Genomic DNA, 18229 nt, shown 5'->3' with positions numbered 1-18229 from the left:
TATTTTCCCATTTTTCATGGAGGGTTGACAATAATTCATGAGGCAGTGATCATTTTCCTATAATTTTTAAGGAGACTGGCTGTGTTAATGGAAGCTGGATTAAGCAAACTGGCCTTCTTTTACTGCTCTTGCAGAACTTGATTCTGCCATTGTCTGAAATACATCAATAGATGATTGTGTGGCAGCAGTAACTGACAATATTATACAAGCAGCTGCTCAATGTATTTCTAAAACCTCGACACGTTTTCCACTATATTCTCGTCCATGGTAGAATCCTGCCTGCCACATGGCAGAGAAGGCTAAAAAACGGGCCTGGGACACTTTCCATCGGGCCCGTGCACATGCTCGGTGGGTAAGACGTTAAAGCCAAATGGAATCTTGGATTAAGTTCACAACTGGCATATCTTTTACCACCAGTTCCAAAGTCATATGGGACAAGATTCAAAAGGTCAGTGGGCAATATAATTCTGTCTCCTTCTCGATCTTGCTCTCTGATAGCCAGGAAGTAGCTGATACCTGGAGCATCGCCGATACTCTAGGTGAAAGCTTTTGCCAGGTATCTAGCACTTCTGCTTTTTCTTCCACCTTCTTAGCCATCAAGACTGAGGCAGAGCAATCACCTCTTTCCTTTCGAGCTGATTGTCTCTATGACCATAATTGTCCCATTACAGTGGTGGAACTCAAACTGGCCCTTCATTGGTCTGGTGGCCCAGCATGGCCAAGCGTGTTAAGGCGTGCGACTCGTAATCTGAGGGTCGCGGGTTCGCATCCCGGTCGCGCCAAACATGCTCGCCCTTTCAGCTGTGGGGGTGTTATAATGTGACGGTCAATCCCACTATTCGTTGGTAAAAGAGTAGCCCAAGAGTTGGCGGTGGGTGGTGATGACTAGCTACCTTCCCTCTAGTCTTACACTGCTAAATTAGGAACAGCTAGCACAGATAGCCCTCGAGTAGCTTTGTGCGAAATTCAAAAAACAAACAAACAAACATTGGTCTGGACCTGATGATATACACTATGACATGCTGCGCCATCTCTCTCCTGCTACTCTTGCTATACTTCTGATTGTTTTTAGCCGGATCTGACAGGAGAATGTTTTTCCTGATTCCTGGCGCCAGGCTATTGTCCTACCTTTCTCCAAGCCTGAAAAGGATCCAAAGATTCCTTCAAACTACCATCCAGTTGCTTTGACGAGCTGTAAGACCTTAGAGAGGATGGTTAATGCTCGTCTTGTTTGGTTCCTCGAATAAAACAATCTCCTTTCTCCCACCCAGTGTAGGTTCCGACGACAGCACTCCACAATGGACCACCTGATTCGACTTGAAACGTCAATCAGATAAGCCTTTCTCAAACGACAACATCTTGTATCAATATTCTTTGACATTGAGAGGGCTTATGAAAAAACATGGAGGTATGACATTTTGCGAGACCTTTATATATTTGGGTTACGTGGCCATTTGCCCATTTTTATTAAAAAGATATTAATGGACAGGAGATTCCAAGTTTGTGTGGGTTCGACACTTTCCCGTTCTTTTCTACAGGAACTTGGAGTCCCTCAGGGCTATGTTCTGAGTGTCACACGTTTTAGTATATAAATTAATGCAATCACTGAACAACTCCCTCTCACTGTTGCAAACAGGCTCTATGTCGACGATTTTCACATCTCATGTCAGTCGTCAAACATGAGGTATTTTGAGCGGCAGCTACACACTGCCCTCAATCGTTTATTGAAGTGGACCACCATAAACGGCTTTAAGTTCTCTCTCTCTAAAACCGTTTGCATGCACTTTTGCCACCAATGGGGTATTCACCGTGATCCTGAACTCTGTATCAGTGAAGTTGTGCTGCCTGTGGTCCCTGAGACAAAGTTCTTGGGGCTTATCTTTAACTGTAAGCTGACCTTTATACCACACATCAAGCAGCTACAGATCAAATGTACAAGAGCACTGAACATCCTCTGTGCCCTCTCTCCCACAATTTGGGGAGCGGATCGACGTTCTATGCTAAAGATATATTGTGCTCTTATTCGATAGAAACTCGACTGGATCACTGGTCTGTGGCTCTGCCAGACCATTGGTCTTAAAGATGCGAGACTCTATTCATCATCAAGGACTTCGGCTCTTCACTGGGGCTTTCTGCACTCCCCAGTTCAGAACTTATACATTGAGTCTCATGAACTTTCTTTGCACCTCTGCCGTTTGCAACTGTCTTTACTATATGCTTCGAAACTTCGTTCCTTACCAAAGCATCCCACCTGAGGTTGTTTTTCCTTCCTCGGTGGGCCATACTTTTTCAGAAAAGACCGTCTGCCATTACTTCTTTTGGATTTCGTATTTAGGTGCAGTTGGATGAATTAGGTCTGTCCTTGGATAACATTGCTGTATCCACTGGTCAGCCCATCCCACCATTGGCTTCTTACAGTTCCCAATTGTGACCTAATACAATTGTGACACTCCTAATAGGAAATACTGTCTGCTATTTGCTTAACATCTTTCGAACCATCATTTCATTCCTATTTATACAGATGGTTCGAAATCAGGTGACTGTGTGGGCTCTGCCATGGTTTGTTGTGGTTTGGTGGGTGTGCACAGGATCCTCTTTACAGCTTCTGTATTCACTGCTGAACTGTATGCCATTTCTCTTGCCCTGTATAACATAGAAGCTAAGCAGTACTCAAACTGCACTATTTGACTGACTCGCTTAATTCTCTACTGGCCCTGGAACCGCTTCACGTTGGTTCGCACCTTGTTCTTACCGATATTCAAAACCGACTGGCCCATTTCTCTTTAACATCTACTTCTATCCAGTTTTTCTGGACACTAGGCCACATTGGTACTCGCGGGAACGAGCTCGCCGACACTGAGTCTGTCTGCTCTGGCACTATTACCGCTGTGCCTGTCCCATACATGGACAATGGTCCTGTATTCAAGGCTTGGTTCCGTGAGCAACACGAAAACAAGCTTTTCCAAATAAAACTAGATATTGGACTTTGGCCGTCTTGCTTCCGTAAGAATCGGAAAGAGGAAGTTGTTCTAACTAAACTACGCATTGGTCACAGTTTTTTAACTCATCGTTTTCTTTTATCTGGAACTGATGCATTTGTGTGTAGTTTGAGTAACACTCATATCACAGTAAGCCGCATTTTACTTTTTTGTCGTCGTTACGACTGTCAACGACGTCACCATTTTAAACATGTTTTGTTTCAAGGTTTGTCCATAACGTTAGACACTGTCCACCTTGGTAATGATTTTAGTTTTTTAAAGGCCATTAATCTTTTTAATGGCATTTAAGTTTTTTAATTTATACACTACACCTTTTTAATGTGGCTTACTTTTAAAAATCACAGTTCATCTAGTTTGATTTGAAATTAGAAACTGGCCGTAACATTAAATAACTCGAAACCAGGACTGGAAAGGCCAACTCCAGGTGACTAACGCTGCTGTTTGAACTATCCGTTCGAACTACCCTTTGTCATCCTGGCGAGTTATTATTATAGTTTTTCTGCACGACTTTTGAAACCTTTTTATTACTTTACTTTTTGAAAATGGCCATAACGTCAGATAACTCCGAACCAGGACTGGAATGATCAACTTCGGGTGACTAACGTTGGTTTTTGTACTTACCTGTTAGTCTTCCTGGAGAGTTATGATGATTACAGTTACGCTTCAGAAAGTCCTTTACAACTTGAATTACTGTAGTTCTACTCTTAACATTGTAGACTAGATGTAAACATTGGTTTTATGCTATTTGTTGTTGTTTTAAAGTTTGTTTTGTTTTACCTTAATTTCCTTTTATGAATTTTACTAAATTTCCTTTTAACTTTTTACCAGACGTTTGGTGCAGATAGCCTAGCTGCTTTGTGCCATAAAACACTAAATCAACCAACCAACCAACTTTTACCAACGAATAGTGGGATTGACCGTCACATTGTTACGCTCCCACGACTGAAAGGGCGAGCATGTTTGGTTGGACGGGGATTCGAATCCGCGACCCTCATATTAGGAGTCGAGCACCTTAACCATCTGGCCAGGTATATGAAGAATAATATTCAGTGCAATCCATTTCGGAAGTGAGGCACCAGTTGGAAAATCATGTTGCAAAGTTCCCCTTTATACACACACACACTCATCTATGTCTGAATATTTTAACTCTGAAAACCGGGTTTCTATACCATGGTGGGCACAATACACACACACACACACACATATATATATATATATATATCGTTATAAAAGAAATATAAACCAAATAATATATTGTAACTTTGATAGAGCTTACATGTCCTCAGGGTTTTACTTTGTGAGATGTTTGTTTAGAGTTAAGCGTAAAGCTGAACAATGGGCTATCTCTACTCTGCCCATCACGGCTATTGAAACCTGGTTTCTAGCGTTGTAAGTCCGCATACGTACCGCTGTGCTAATGGAAGGATATGTTTTATCAGAGGACGAAAAACAGAAAATCTTAATGTAACATGAACAACATGAGTTACACAATATTGAAATTAAGATAAAATTATTAGTACTTCTACAAAAATAGATGTAAATTGAAAGACAGACTTCTTATATAAGTTACATATATTGCACTAAAAGTACAGAATGCTACGCAGTGAGTTATAAAGTGCTGAAACGTTTCAATTTTTATTCTTTATGAATTATTAAACTGATTTATAATTTGCATATTTGTCAGTTGGTTATTGCCATCAGTACATTTTGTATAATGCACTTATATATATATATATTTATATACACACAGCACTTCGTGTTAGATAACGGTTCTCTTTGGAATTAATTTGTAACCTCATGTATGAACTTAGAAATAGAAACACCATACTTTTGTTTTCATACTTTAATATATTTGTGAGTATGCAATGTAACTTAAGATATGTCTTTGAGAATTTCTCACATAACCATTAAATAATTCTTAACATTCATTCAGCACTAGATTAAAATTTCGATCCTAAGAATTATGTTTTAATTATATTTCAACGGCCGTTTTCCAGCCTTGGTATTATCTGTGATTCTCGTTAATGAGTCATTTTGTTATGCTTTCAGTGCCGGGAATTAAATGCGCTTGTCTTCCTCCGGGCACAATTAATAGGGCCTTCCAGAAGATGTTTGTAACTCCACTGTTAAGCCTTCTTCCCCATTCCATTCTGCCCCACGCAGTTTGTTAGGCTTAAGTTTGTGATACCTCATGGAATATTTATTCATTTGCTTGTTTAAATTACTGCATAGCGTAGGCTACTTTCTTTAATTTTATGCAAACTTATGTTCTATATATGAATAAGATAAATAGATAACTGTATTCTTATCAGTTATTTCAGCCGCTCGTTATAAAGGAGACGGCGTGAGTGTGTGTGTATAACGATTCTTCAGCGTATCTAAACCACGTGACTGTCAACTGTCGGAACTGAACACAGAGAAGACGGAGCGACTATTTTCTGGGGACGGTTTTATCTCTCTAAACATGAATAGGTTTGTGTAGTGTATAGGCTTTTTACCTTTTATAAAATAACAAAAAGCACGTGTGGGCTTTTCTTACCCCTGTAAACTGAAAAGTAATTAAATTTCATGACTAGTTACGTTACTCTAAGCTTTGTTTGGTGTCATATTTTTTACGTTTTTACTCCCGACTGATTGGCCAATGTACTTTGTTTATTCCTTTGTTCAAGTTTGTTGAGAATTTGGTCAAAATAGTAAGAGTATTTATGTATAAAAAATGCCTTACTTATGGTAATTGTTTAGGTGTATTGCTGTTATATTTATTTCCTTTTCTTTGTGATAGTCTAATTAATTATACTAAATTATTTATTTATTAGCGTCTAAATTATTTATTTATTAGCGTGGATGTTGTTTTTAATCTGACTAATTAAGAGTAAATTTTTATTTATTTTTAAGTAAGTTTCTGTTTAGTTGTTGGACAGCGGTTAGTCTACGGAATTACAACGGTAAAATCAGGGGTTTGATTCCCCTAGATGGACACAGCAGATAGCCCGATGTGTCTTTGCGATAAGAAAACACAGACACACATTGTTTAGTTCAGAAGAAATAAGTGTTTGTAGTTGTCACGAGCGCATTTTTTACCTTGATTTTATTTTAAAATTTGTTTGTTTGTTTGTTGTAATGTTTGTAACAGTGTTGCTAATTTTGCTTTACTCCACGTAAATATTGTATAATCGAGTATTTGGAAATAAGCACAAAGCTACACAATGGGCTATCTGTGCTCTGTTCACCACGGGTTGTTGGCGGTGTGATACCGCAGACTTACCTCTGTGCCGTTTGGGGGCAAATATCGTATGACTCATGAGATATAATAATTTTCAATAAAACTTCGTTGTAGATTTTAAAGTGTATTATTGTTTTCCAAGAAGTTTATTACTAAAGAAGAGTCGGGTTGACGTGATACTGATATCCAATCTAAAATACAATAGCTAACAAGTCATTTAGAGGAAGATCAAATCTATCGTAGTTATTGAAAAATCGAAAATGGATTTAGTAATATACATTATTATGAAGAATTTTCAATGAGGCGGTTGTAAAATGCTCTATAATTGGACTTTAAACGGCTTTCGACAATAAGATACTGAAAACAGAATTTAAAATATACTTGTAAAGATATTGCTAGTATAATTTTGTGATACTTGAAATATATGTGTGTGTGTGCAGTAAGATAATAAACATTATATAATTCTCAATTAAAGGTGGTGACCTGAATTTTATCGACAGGTAGACAAATATACCTTCATATCTGGTGAAGTGGTTGGGTTGTCGGGTTTATTTAAATATTTCTACATATGTGTAATCATTTTGCATAATAACTATTGATGAAATGTGTTATTCATTTATACTCCCGTTGAATAACGTAATACAGGTCGCTAGATTAAAGGTTCAAGCAGTCATTTAAGGTTGTGAGAAATACACAGTCTCTCTGGAAAAATGGTTTCATTTCAAAATTTTCATTCAGAGATATACAAAGAATAGTTGTGCGTAGTTTTTTCCATTTGAACTGGTAGAAGGCAAAAGCATCGACTGCAAACTCTTGGAGTATCCTTGTGTGATGGAGTAGTGCGATTTGACCGTTATTCTTATAGCACTTCGATAACTCCAGAGTGTAGTGGACCTCCGCGGCTACGGGAGTTGCATAAGCAACTTCCAAATGAAGAAGAAAAGGAGTATAGTGGGTGTTGGTGGGGACAATAAGACAGGGTCAGAAATTGAAAAATAGAACATTTATGTGTAGTAGTACTGTCAACCTTTTATTGTAAATTATTCTGATACATAAAGGATGGTATTTAATCTTCTCTTTAATTGTTGTAAAAAATACAATCCCTCTAATATCATTCTGTTTTAGTAAGATACACCCAAGTGCCTTGTTTGAGAAGAGGTAAGGTAGAAATAAAGAACTCAAAACAAAGGTTAAAATTACATCCAGTTTGCTACTTAAAAAGGCATTATTATAATTCATTAAAACATTCATGCATTTCTACACTGTGCATCATGAAGAATGAAAATTCTTAGGTTTCATCTTAATTACAAATAATATAATTTATGCAAGATCTAGTTATATGCAGCTGTTGTAAAACTTTACATGAAATTTTTATTAGGTGATTTTCAATGCATTAAAACTAAGACTTTCTGTCCATAATATGTTTGTAATTAATAAAATATGAACTCTAGATAGTATGATTATAACTGCTTAATTTGTTTTCTTTTTTTTAGATTCAGTGCAAAGCTACACTAGTTTCATTTTGAAATTATAGACTGGAGGGAATACAGTTAGTCACATCACTAAGTGCCCACTCTTGTCATGCCAAATTGTAGGGTTTTACAGTCACTTTTGTAATCATATACAACCACAGAATGCTGGTTGTAATTTTGTGTATATATCTTTGTAGTAATGGGGTGCAAACCATGAAATCTGAACTTCAAACTCCTGTGTGCTAACCACTGGGGCACAGTTGGCCTGTCTACTTAAGCGGAATGAATAATACAAAATTCATATATTTATCAGACTTTCAATTCATTGTTGTAGATATTTTAAGTGATGATTTTAAATGTATGTGAGTTATAAGTGTACATATCTTGAAGATGACCTATGAAGGTTGAAATGTTCTCTGCTTTATTAGTAAAAGTGTTAGTACTCATACCAGCTGTTCTGAGATACATAGTACCAGGTTTGTTTCAGTGATTGGTAATCAACTGGAAGTGAAGAAGCACATGTCTGACAATGTTTAGGTTATGTCACCCACAGGTTGAACATAGTTACTTCTGATTTCAGGGTTGAATCTACAGTGGAAATTGTCAGTTAGGATTGTCTGTAAAACAGTTAGTTTGAATTTCTACATGACAGTCATTCAATGTGTCAACCATATCAAATCCAAGAGAAGTGGACAACACAAGTGTAATATAAGGAGGGAGTCACATTACCTCAAAATACACAAGTGGTGTCCATGGAGTACTACAAATGAATTATAGTGCATTGTTGTTGTGTAACACTGTGATGGAACTAACACATGAAACACACTGTTTTTGTCTAGAAAGCACCTGCAAGTGGTAGTGTAATCCTGATGTTATTTTGTAATTATGGACATTTATGTATTTATGATATAACTGAAATATTCATAGACACTAATCAAAGCGGAGGCAACTGAAATTATATATTTCAAAAATGGCTCGTTTGGGTTGAGAAAATATTTTACATAGAAGAGCGAACAACGTTTCGACCTTCTTCGGTCATCGTCAGGTTCACAAAAAAAGAGGTAACTGACCAGAAGCTGACCACATGTTTGAAAGGGGTTGTGTAACTGAGTGTCGGAATGTAGAGGGCGGTGTTAGATGTTTGAATGTATAATTTTATTTATTTTATTATATTAATATAGGTATAAAGGCGTTCCTTTATATTGGTTTATTTTGGGTTTAAGTTGTTGTATAAGTAAGGCTTCTTTAATTTTGCGTTTGTTTATGTTTGTTTCTTTATTTAGTATTTGAGTGTTTTCTATGGTAATGTTGTGTTTATTTGACTTGCAGTGTTCGAAAACGTGTGAAGGTGACTTTTTATGTTCTTTGAATCTGGTTTCAATTTTTCTACTTGTTTCTCCAATATAGAAGTCGTGGCAGTTATCATATTGTATTTTATAAATAATGTTGGTGTGGTGTTTGTCAGTGTAATTTTTACATAGTATAGACCTCAGTTTTGTGCCTGGTTTTTGAATACATTTGGTATTAAGTGGAATGTCATATTTTGTTACTAGTTTTTGCCAAATGTTGGTTATTTTTCTGCTGATGTTGGGAATATATGGTATGCAGCAGTATATGGTTTCATGATTTTTTGATTCGTGAGCTGTATTTACTTTTATTGGTTCATTTTGCTTTCTGTCTAGGTGTGTGTGAATAATGTTTTCTACCGTTTGTGGAGGAAACTTATTGATGTTGATGAAGTATTGTTTTATTTTGTTTAATTCGTTGTTAATTTTATCTGGTGAGCATAGTTTTATGGCTGTGTTTATTTGGTTTCTTAGTATGTTGAGTTTTTGTTTTGTTTCATGTGCTGAGTCCCAAGGAATGTATAGTCCAGTATGGGTGATTTTTCGGTGGATTTCTGTTTTGAATTGTGTGTCGGTTCTTGTGATTTTGAGGTTAAGAAATGATATTTGATTGCTTTCTTCCTGTTCACTTGTGAAGTTAATGTTGGGATGTATAGAGTTAATGTGATTGAAAAAATTAAGTATGTGTTCTGTAGATTTGAATCCCGCAACCGTGTCATCTACATATCTGTACCAGTATAGTGGTGGATGTAATGCTGTGTTAATTGCTTGTGTTTCAACTTGTGTCATAAAAATATTGGCTAGAACTGGTGATACTGGGTTGCTCATGCTTAGGCCATTTGTTTGTATATAGTTTTGGTTGTTGAACATGAAGTTTGTCTTCATTGTGGTGAATTCTATGAGGGTTGCTAATTGGTTACTGGGAATGTCTATAGTTAGGTTAGGGTCTCGGATATAGAGTTCTAAGGCTATCTTGCAGACTTCAGTGGTTGGAACTTCTGTAAAGATGGATATAACATCAAAACTGGCCATTAAGGCTTTATGATTAAGTTGATTTAGATTAGACTTGAAATTAAAAGAGTCTTTGATGAATGAGCTGGCTGATGTTACATATTTGGAGAATGCCCATGCTATGTATTTACCAAGATTGTAATTAAATGATTCATATGTGGACATTATTGGTTGTAATGGACAATCTGGTTTATGAGGTTTGGGGATGCCTTATATTTGCGGTGTGCGTGAGTCGGTTTTACGTAGGTAGGAATAAAGTGTTTGTGAAATTGTGTTCGCTTTTTTCATTTGTAGTAGTAATTTGTTCAGTTGCGTCTCGTGTGTCTTTGTTGGATTTGTGTGTATTGGTTTAAATTTGTTCGTGTCTGATAGGATGTTCTTAATTTTTGGGTGTATTCATTCGTGTTCATTATGACTATAGCGTGACCTTTGTCTGCTTTTAGAATTTTTATGTTTTGTCTTGTTTTACTTTTTTAATAGAATACACCCAAAAACTTATGTATTAGTAATTTCACTGTTAATTTTTTGTTAACTTAAGTGTTAGTAATTGTGATTGGTGAATATGCCATTAAGACTTAAAAGTTACATTATGAGCATAGGAGAGTATATTTATAAGCACTGAAATTTGACAAGTCTACATTTATTTAATCCAATTTCAAACTATAGTGGTAGTGGTACAAATGTATAATGTTATTTCAGAAATGCAATTTTTTTGTGGATATGGTGATGTGCTGAGAGAGGAAAAAACATTTTATTTCAATAAATCAAAATTTAACAGAAAAGAATCAAAGTGATGCTCATGTTACACAAAAAAAAATCAAAGCGGTTCATTATTACATTGTAGTGTAGTTCAAAAGCTGTATACTAAAATGATTAAAAAAATAGCAATATGAACTTTTCATATACAATCTGAAAATAAAGGGTGTTTATTTTTAATCAATGTTTTCTGGAGAAAAGGGAAAAATGGAAGATTACTGAACAAACAGCAACTACTGTTGAGGAATTTAACTGCTAAAAAGACGTAGTGGAATGCAAATAGGTCTTACTATGCTTTAGTTTTGAGAAGCAGATTTGGTTAAGTAGCTGTCAATGTCACAAGAATTTTATACATTTTATGAAGATTCGAAAAACTGATTATAATCTAGAACTGTCAAGTATTGACTGATAGGAGGCATGGATTAACACCAGATATTCATGATCATGATGAGTTTCTTCACCCCTAATTACATCCTTTGTCAATCTTGAATAAACCTTGACAAAATTCACGTACTCTTTCTGAAACCATATTGTCAGGACCCATCACATCTTCCTATGAAATTTAGACAAATACAATAGATCCAGTAAATCAAAGCCATAAATAATTTGCCATTCAGTTGAAAAACACTCTTTCATACATTGTACAAACATTCTAAACCACTGTTTTGCAATTATTATTCTGAGCCATTTCATCATCCATTTTTTCCTCCTGTAGATGCAAACTTCAGGAAGAAATACATCCTCAAGGTTTGCATGTATTGTTCTTGTTTCTGAATTTCTCAAACTGAAACTTTCAAGTCTGAAAAAGGTTCACTGAGTGTTTTCAAGATGTAAATAGATGCATGATTTGTTATTTAAAAAAAAAGAATGAATTGGCAGCAGTGACAGTTTCAATTCAATCAAGTTTGTATTTATGCCAGTCCTGCAAGCATCAGAATTGACAGCCACTAGTAATTTTGTTTTTAGTAATTTAAGAACTGTGGTCTCAGTATATTGTTACCATCAGCAACTGATTCCTGTTTTTCCCCACCCTTCTCCTCTGTTGTCTTAACGCTTTGTGTCAAGCTGATCAACTCTTGCTCATTTGAGACTTTTTGGAAAAAATTTTGATTTTATTTAGCAAAGTTTTTGTCATGTTGATCTCCATTCTGAGTAGTGTTTGATATAGCTTAGAATTGCATTTAATTGTGATTAGTCCAAGCATTAGGAACTACTTCTGGAATGAAGTTTTCATCAACTTTAAGAATCTCCTTTTATCAGCAAGATACTTGTGTATTTGTAGATACAGCAAAGGTACTAAAGCTATTAACCATCATCCCTAATGTTCAACTACTGACTAAAGGGAAGGTAGCCTGTAAGCATTACCATGTTACCAAACATCCATGCTAAGGAATTGACTGTTATTCTTACATTGCATCGAAAGCTTAAGGTGTTTGTGCAGGGTGATATTTGTGGTATCATGCCCAAATCTGCAAGATATACTTACATGTATGTATGTATTCTGTAACCACAGGAGAAGGTGTCACTACATTAATTTTTTCCATGTTTAAGTAAACATTATAATATTATATATCAGTAGTATTACATATCCTTAACTTACTGCAGAGGACAGCCTTTTGAACATTACTTTTATCATATATCCTTTCATCTTAAACATTTGTTTTATTTCAGTTTTACTCGTGCTTCATTTGGTTATTTACTGTAATGAGTTAATGTACTTCTGAGGAGACACAATTGAGGTGAGTGAAAGTCAGATGCTACTCCAGACAATGCAGGGAAATAGCATTAAGATGAGATGTGTGTTATCATGTAACAGATTAAAAATTGTGGTTAAAAGCCTAGAAAAGGAGGTACATACTTGAAGTTAATTTGTCAATATATCTAGTCTATAGAGTTAATGCTGGTGGTCTTAGTTTCAGATGAAGTTTTGAATATAACATCACTTTCCTTAAGTGTGGCCCAGCATAGCCAGGTGGTCAAGGCATTCGACTCATAATCTGAGAGTCGCGGGTTCGAATACCGGTCGCACTAAACATGCTCGCCCTTTTAGCTGTGGGGGCGTTACAGTGTTCGGTCAATCCCATTATTCGTTAGTAAAAGAGTAGCCTAAGAGTTGGCGGTGGGTAGTGATGACTAACTGCCTTCCCTCTAGTCTTACACTGCTAAATTAGGGACAGCTAACGCAGATAGCCCTCTTGTAGCTTTGCGCGAAATTTAAAACAAACCAATCCTTAAGTGTTTTGATTATTATTAGGTTATCTTAAATACTTTATAAGTGATAGTGAATGTTTGAATGTCGTTTAGAGCCTGCTAGTACTGTATCTGTAATATAGTATCAGGAGATTTTAAACATGCTCCTGATGTTTAAAATTTGGCAAGATTTTAAACACTTATCACTTTACGTAAGATATTTTAGTAGAGAGTACACCAAATCAAATTAAATCATGATTTAATGTTCTTAGCAGTATATGCATTAGTTAAATAACGCCACCCTGTGCTTGTTCAAGACAATATTAAATCTCGAGAAAAGTGAAAAAACAAAATACAGTTTTATAGAAATAACACTTTCATACTTTCTCTTTATCATTGCCCCCATAATACGGTTTATAATGGTGTCAGCATCACATTAGTCTATTTGTAGAAATTAAAATTTCTTGATTTCTGCGGTTTCTTGTGAAAACTAAATGATAGAACACAGTTGTAATGTGGTGTCATAATAAATAATGAAAATACATTCTCTCTCTTAATTTTTTTTAACATGCAGTCCTTACTGGCCGATAAGCATATTGTAGTAGTTTTTTTTTATGTATGTGTAATAAAAGTTTGTTTCAACATTTGAAAATGACTGTCTGGAAAGTGAAAATACATTTATCATTCAGTAGACCCTTCCAATCGTTGAATTTTAAATAGCGGTTCATAAATGTGTTAAATTTATGTGTACAGGCATGCTCTAATAGCAAAATAGATGAAGGCTAGAGAATTGTGCATAAATAAGTATAGAGTGTTATGGAAAACTTTCGTTTATGTATGTATATTGCAATAGCTTTAACCATAGACGTTGAGCATAAATTTCGCTTCGTAGCTATGAGGGTGCGAAAACCCGTTTTCATTTGTATGCAAATGAAGAGGAAACTTTATTATAAACGGCTGGTGTGAGTTGGCAGACCGCTTCAGCTTAGGTAGCTGGAGTGAATCATGAATTAGCATTGGAGATCAGGCGGTGACACCCCCATTGCGGAGTGCTCTTGTTGGATGTGATTTCGCCGGAAGAGCTGAAGTTGCCTTCTCATATTGTGGAGTTCGATCGACAGTGTTGATGACGTCACCTGATCTCTTTGCTATTCCTCTTTCGGGTGCTGACTCACTGGGACATCCACGTTGCTGATTTACAGAAACGGAGACACTCTTATTCATCCATTTATCCTAAGCCTCCTTTCGCTGTCTTGTCTATTTATTTTGATTTTTTTTTATCATGAAATCATCAACCTTTTATTTTTATCAGTTGTTTTGTCATTTCTAACTCCCTTTTTTTCTGTTATGATGTTTTTTCTCACATTTTCAAGCTATCACTTTTATTGTTTCCTTTCGTGGAATTATTTTGGCTAGAATTGTATTTCGTTTTAATGCTTTATTTGTCATCGTTTCTTTTCGGTTGTATTGTGTTTAGTTATTTTCTACGCTTTCTTCTCAAAAGATAGTGCAATGTTTTAATTCGCCATTTGATTCCATTTATAAATGAACTAAATTAATAAGTCATACCAGAATTTGGAAGACAGTTTTCAATGAAACAACTTACAGATAACACGCAATATTTTGACATCGTTAATCTAAGGTGTAACCAATAAAACAATTCATACATCAGATAAAGGAACTGTTAAGCATATGTGCTCTTAGGCTATTTCCTCTTTTCCCAGTATAAGAATATGTTAAATAGAGTTATTTGTATTATTATTATAAATAAGGATGTAAAATTTTGTTAATCTTTGCTAGAACAATAATGCACTTTTCTTGTTTTACATGTATATTGGCCCGGCATGGCCAGGTGATTAAGGCACTTGACTCGTAATCTGAGGGTCGCGGGCTTGAATCCCCATCACACCAAACATGCTCGCCCTTTCAGCCCTGGGGGCGTTATAAAGTGACGATCAATCCCACTATTCGTTAGTAAAAGAGTAGCCCAAGAGTTAGCGGTGGGTAGTGATGACTAGCTGCCTTCCCTCTAGTCTTACACTGCTAAATTAGGGACAGCTAACGCAGATAGCCCTCTTGTAGCTTTGCGCGAAATTCAAAACAAACAAATTTTATATATGTATTTTTAGTATAGAATAAGTTGACAGTTTTTAGTATCCAAAGAGGTGTTCAGAGAGCTTTACATTTGGCTAGTCATTTGATTTAATAGTGTATAATCTGTATATTGGACAAAACAACGCCAAAACTGAATATCATAAAGTTTATTTATAGATTCGCAGCTATGTTGCTAAGCGATCAGTGTCACGCACGTGTGTATAAGGCGCAAAAAAGTTTATTTCCTTAATCTTGATCATGATAACAAAGAATCAGGCTCCAGAGATAGTGATTGAAATTGTCTATATAGAAATAGCGATTAACTAAGATGAAAACTTTGTAATTATGTCAATATATAACAACGCATATCCATTTGTTCTCAAAATTTATGTCATATAAAAATTAACTAATACAGAAAGTGGTGACATTCACAGAATTAATAACGTTTATGACATAACATTATAGAAGTGAGCGAAAACAGAATAGTTTGAATATAACCTAAACTAATATTCAGTAAGAACGTATGTGATTTTAAGTACACAGAGACTAGACCGTGCTTTATTATATCCCGTGTGTGTGTTGCTTGTGGAAAACACAAACTCAAAACGCTGAAATAATTGGCCTTCCCATTAATCAATCAGTAAGTTGAACAACCTACTCTTGTTTAACTCGTGTTTTTATAGTTTCAAATCGTTTTCTAAGCCTTAAAGAAAATTCAGACGTTAAGCCACACGCTCCTCAAATGACATTAACGTTCCCCCTATCAAACCAGCAATACAAATATCTGAATTAAAAACCATTACAGTATAGAACAATAGCTTCTGGCTTGCAGAAATCAAGGTTGACATCCCGAGTAAAGACTGTCTTCGATACCTTCCAGAATGCAAGATTAAGCCAGGTACTGAACGTGGGTGCAAACCTCCTTTTTAAGGAACCACGGTCCTACTCATAGTCGATCGTCAAGGTCACAGGAAAATTAAATACAATAATCACGTGCTCAGCTGAAAGGGTTCCGATTTCATGGTTGCTCAGTACACACCTGCTATAACATGGAAGTTTGGATCCGTCTTTGTTACAGCTTTAAAATGAATGTGGCCCAAAGGGGAACTGACAGTTCTCTCCAGGCTATTCATATTGCCGAAAGTCAACAAAATAGAAAAGAAATACGGCAAAGATGTTCGAAAACCAGAACATATCTCATTTCTTCCTATTTTAGTTGTATGTGTTGTTCTGGCATTGAAATACTGATGTGATATTAGATAGTGTAAAGTTTTGTGTTCTTGTTTCTACAGACGTCTTAGGTATAAAATACATTTGATTTGCTATGCAAAAGTATATGAAGTCATTATTTGTACGTAATTATGCTGCATCAGTACTAAAGAAATTAGAATTTAAACTGTTGTATATTATTTAGATCATCAGTTATTCCAAGTCTCATGTAATTATTCTCATGATACCGATTTCTGAAATACAAGGAACCGTTTATACAGTTTAAATTCTTGATTTCTTTTCCACACGTGACTAATAGATGTTATAATATATATCATCCAGAATGGCACAGTCTTTTCCTGATTACGCGAAACTGAAGGTTTGTTCAAATGAAATAAAATCTGCACTAGTACAAGCAAAAACTGTAGCTACTTCATGGTTTGGGTCAAAGAAGGGTCTGAATTATCATTAATATTCATAATTAAATGAAGGAATAAGTTTTAAGTTACTTGATATTCTTACTGAGTTTTCGATAAAACAAAATTTTTACTTATTGAGAAACCTGATTCGCGGAATAATTTGTTTGAACCATGGGTGCCTAAATCAAAGAAATAGGGGCACTTGTCTACAGCTGATTACTCACTTTTGTTTTTCGTATTAAACATATACATAATTATAAACAACATTTTTGATCGACAAAACGGTTTAGCTTCTGATTAGATATTTTCAGCTGTGAGGTAACACCAGTACTCTTGACTTGACAAGTAATTGGAACTGGTGGTTTATTTCAGTTCTTTGTGACTTAACACAAAAAAACGATGTGTCCTGTTCTTTAAAAGGAAGTTCCCGAGCGTATTTTGCCCCTCTCACTTTCCAACAAAATAGACACTCTTGGTTTAAATCCTTACCAAGATATATTTGTAAGTACTGACACATGGTGGGAACTAGAATAATCTATTTCTGTAAGGTATACCATTTATTTATCGTAAAGAGTATATTGTAAAACCACATGCGGGTAAACTTATATACCTCCTGTATTCATTTTCAGCATTTCTGCTTTATATTAACTAGCTAGGGTACCCGTACTCTGGACGAAAATTATGTAAATTCATGATTGATAAAAGGTTATCTTTGGACATGAAAAGTTGTTTCCTTTATATATAATTAAAAAAACAAACCCAAAACAGCAAAATACAAAATATGGAACCGTAAATTTGCATGAATCTCCTCATGGACCTAACAAACCTTCATGATAAATTTGGTGAAGGTTCATCAACGGAGGAGGAGAAGTGTTAAGAACAGGGGCGTATATTTTTACACCCTATGGGGGGATGATTTTTGCAACCACTTATGTGGACTGTTCAATTTGCAAATTAGTAATCTCTGATTACGTGAACCTGAAAGCTGTAAACATGCAGTCACAGAGTAATCTTATGGCCACGATACTTCAAGGTTTCCATGTAGGTTTGTATAAGTGAGGTGTTGTGAACTGTTTTCAAAATGTTAATAGAATAAAGACAAATGTGTCACAAATTAACTGCTTCATGAATTTATTCCTGCACACTGCACAGTATAAAAGATGGCCATTATACTTGACAAGGTTACGAATAACTTTCATTGCATGAATTACATTTTCAAATTACCCTTGATAAATTTATATCTACTGAAAAACTGTTCATGTTGTTTGATAAAATTAATTAAAATGTCTTTGCGAACTCTTGAAAATTACACATCAATACAATGTAGCACATAATTATCCATACTTTTCATTGAAGTAAGATTCATTTAGTCCTCTAGTCTACATGTTCCCAAACGTAGATCTCCTTTGTGATGATCTATTTATGAATTATTTCATAAGCTCTTCTATATTTATATTGTCGACCTCATCTTTGTGAGTGTGACAAACTGCCACATGGTTGAGGCGGCACT

At 35.5% G+C, this 18229-nt stretch overlaps 1 protein-coding gene across 1 annotated transcript in view; it reads left to right on the top strand.

Moving 5' to 3' along the window:
• Positions 1-18229, top strand: part of LOC143247909 (uncharacterized) — a 106495-nt gene that overhangs the window by 30708 nt on the left and 57558 nt on the right. The window contains exon 2 of the mRNA XM_076496458.1: positions 5312-5471. The gene's annotated coding sequence lies outside the window, so the exon portion shown is untranslated. The remainder of the gene's footprint in view (positions 1-5311; positions 5472-18229) is intronic.

The sequence above is a fragment of the Tachypleus tridentatus genome, chromosome 3 (assembly GCF_004210375.1).
Source record: "Tachypleus tridentatus isolate NWPU-2018 chromosome 3, ASM421037v1, whole genome shotgun sequence".
Taxonomy (NCBI): Eukaryota; Metazoa; Arthropoda; class Merostomata; order Xiphosura; family Limulidae; genus Tachypleus; species Tachypleus tridentatus.
This window is presented reverse-complemented; position numbering and strand designations above follow the sequence as displayed.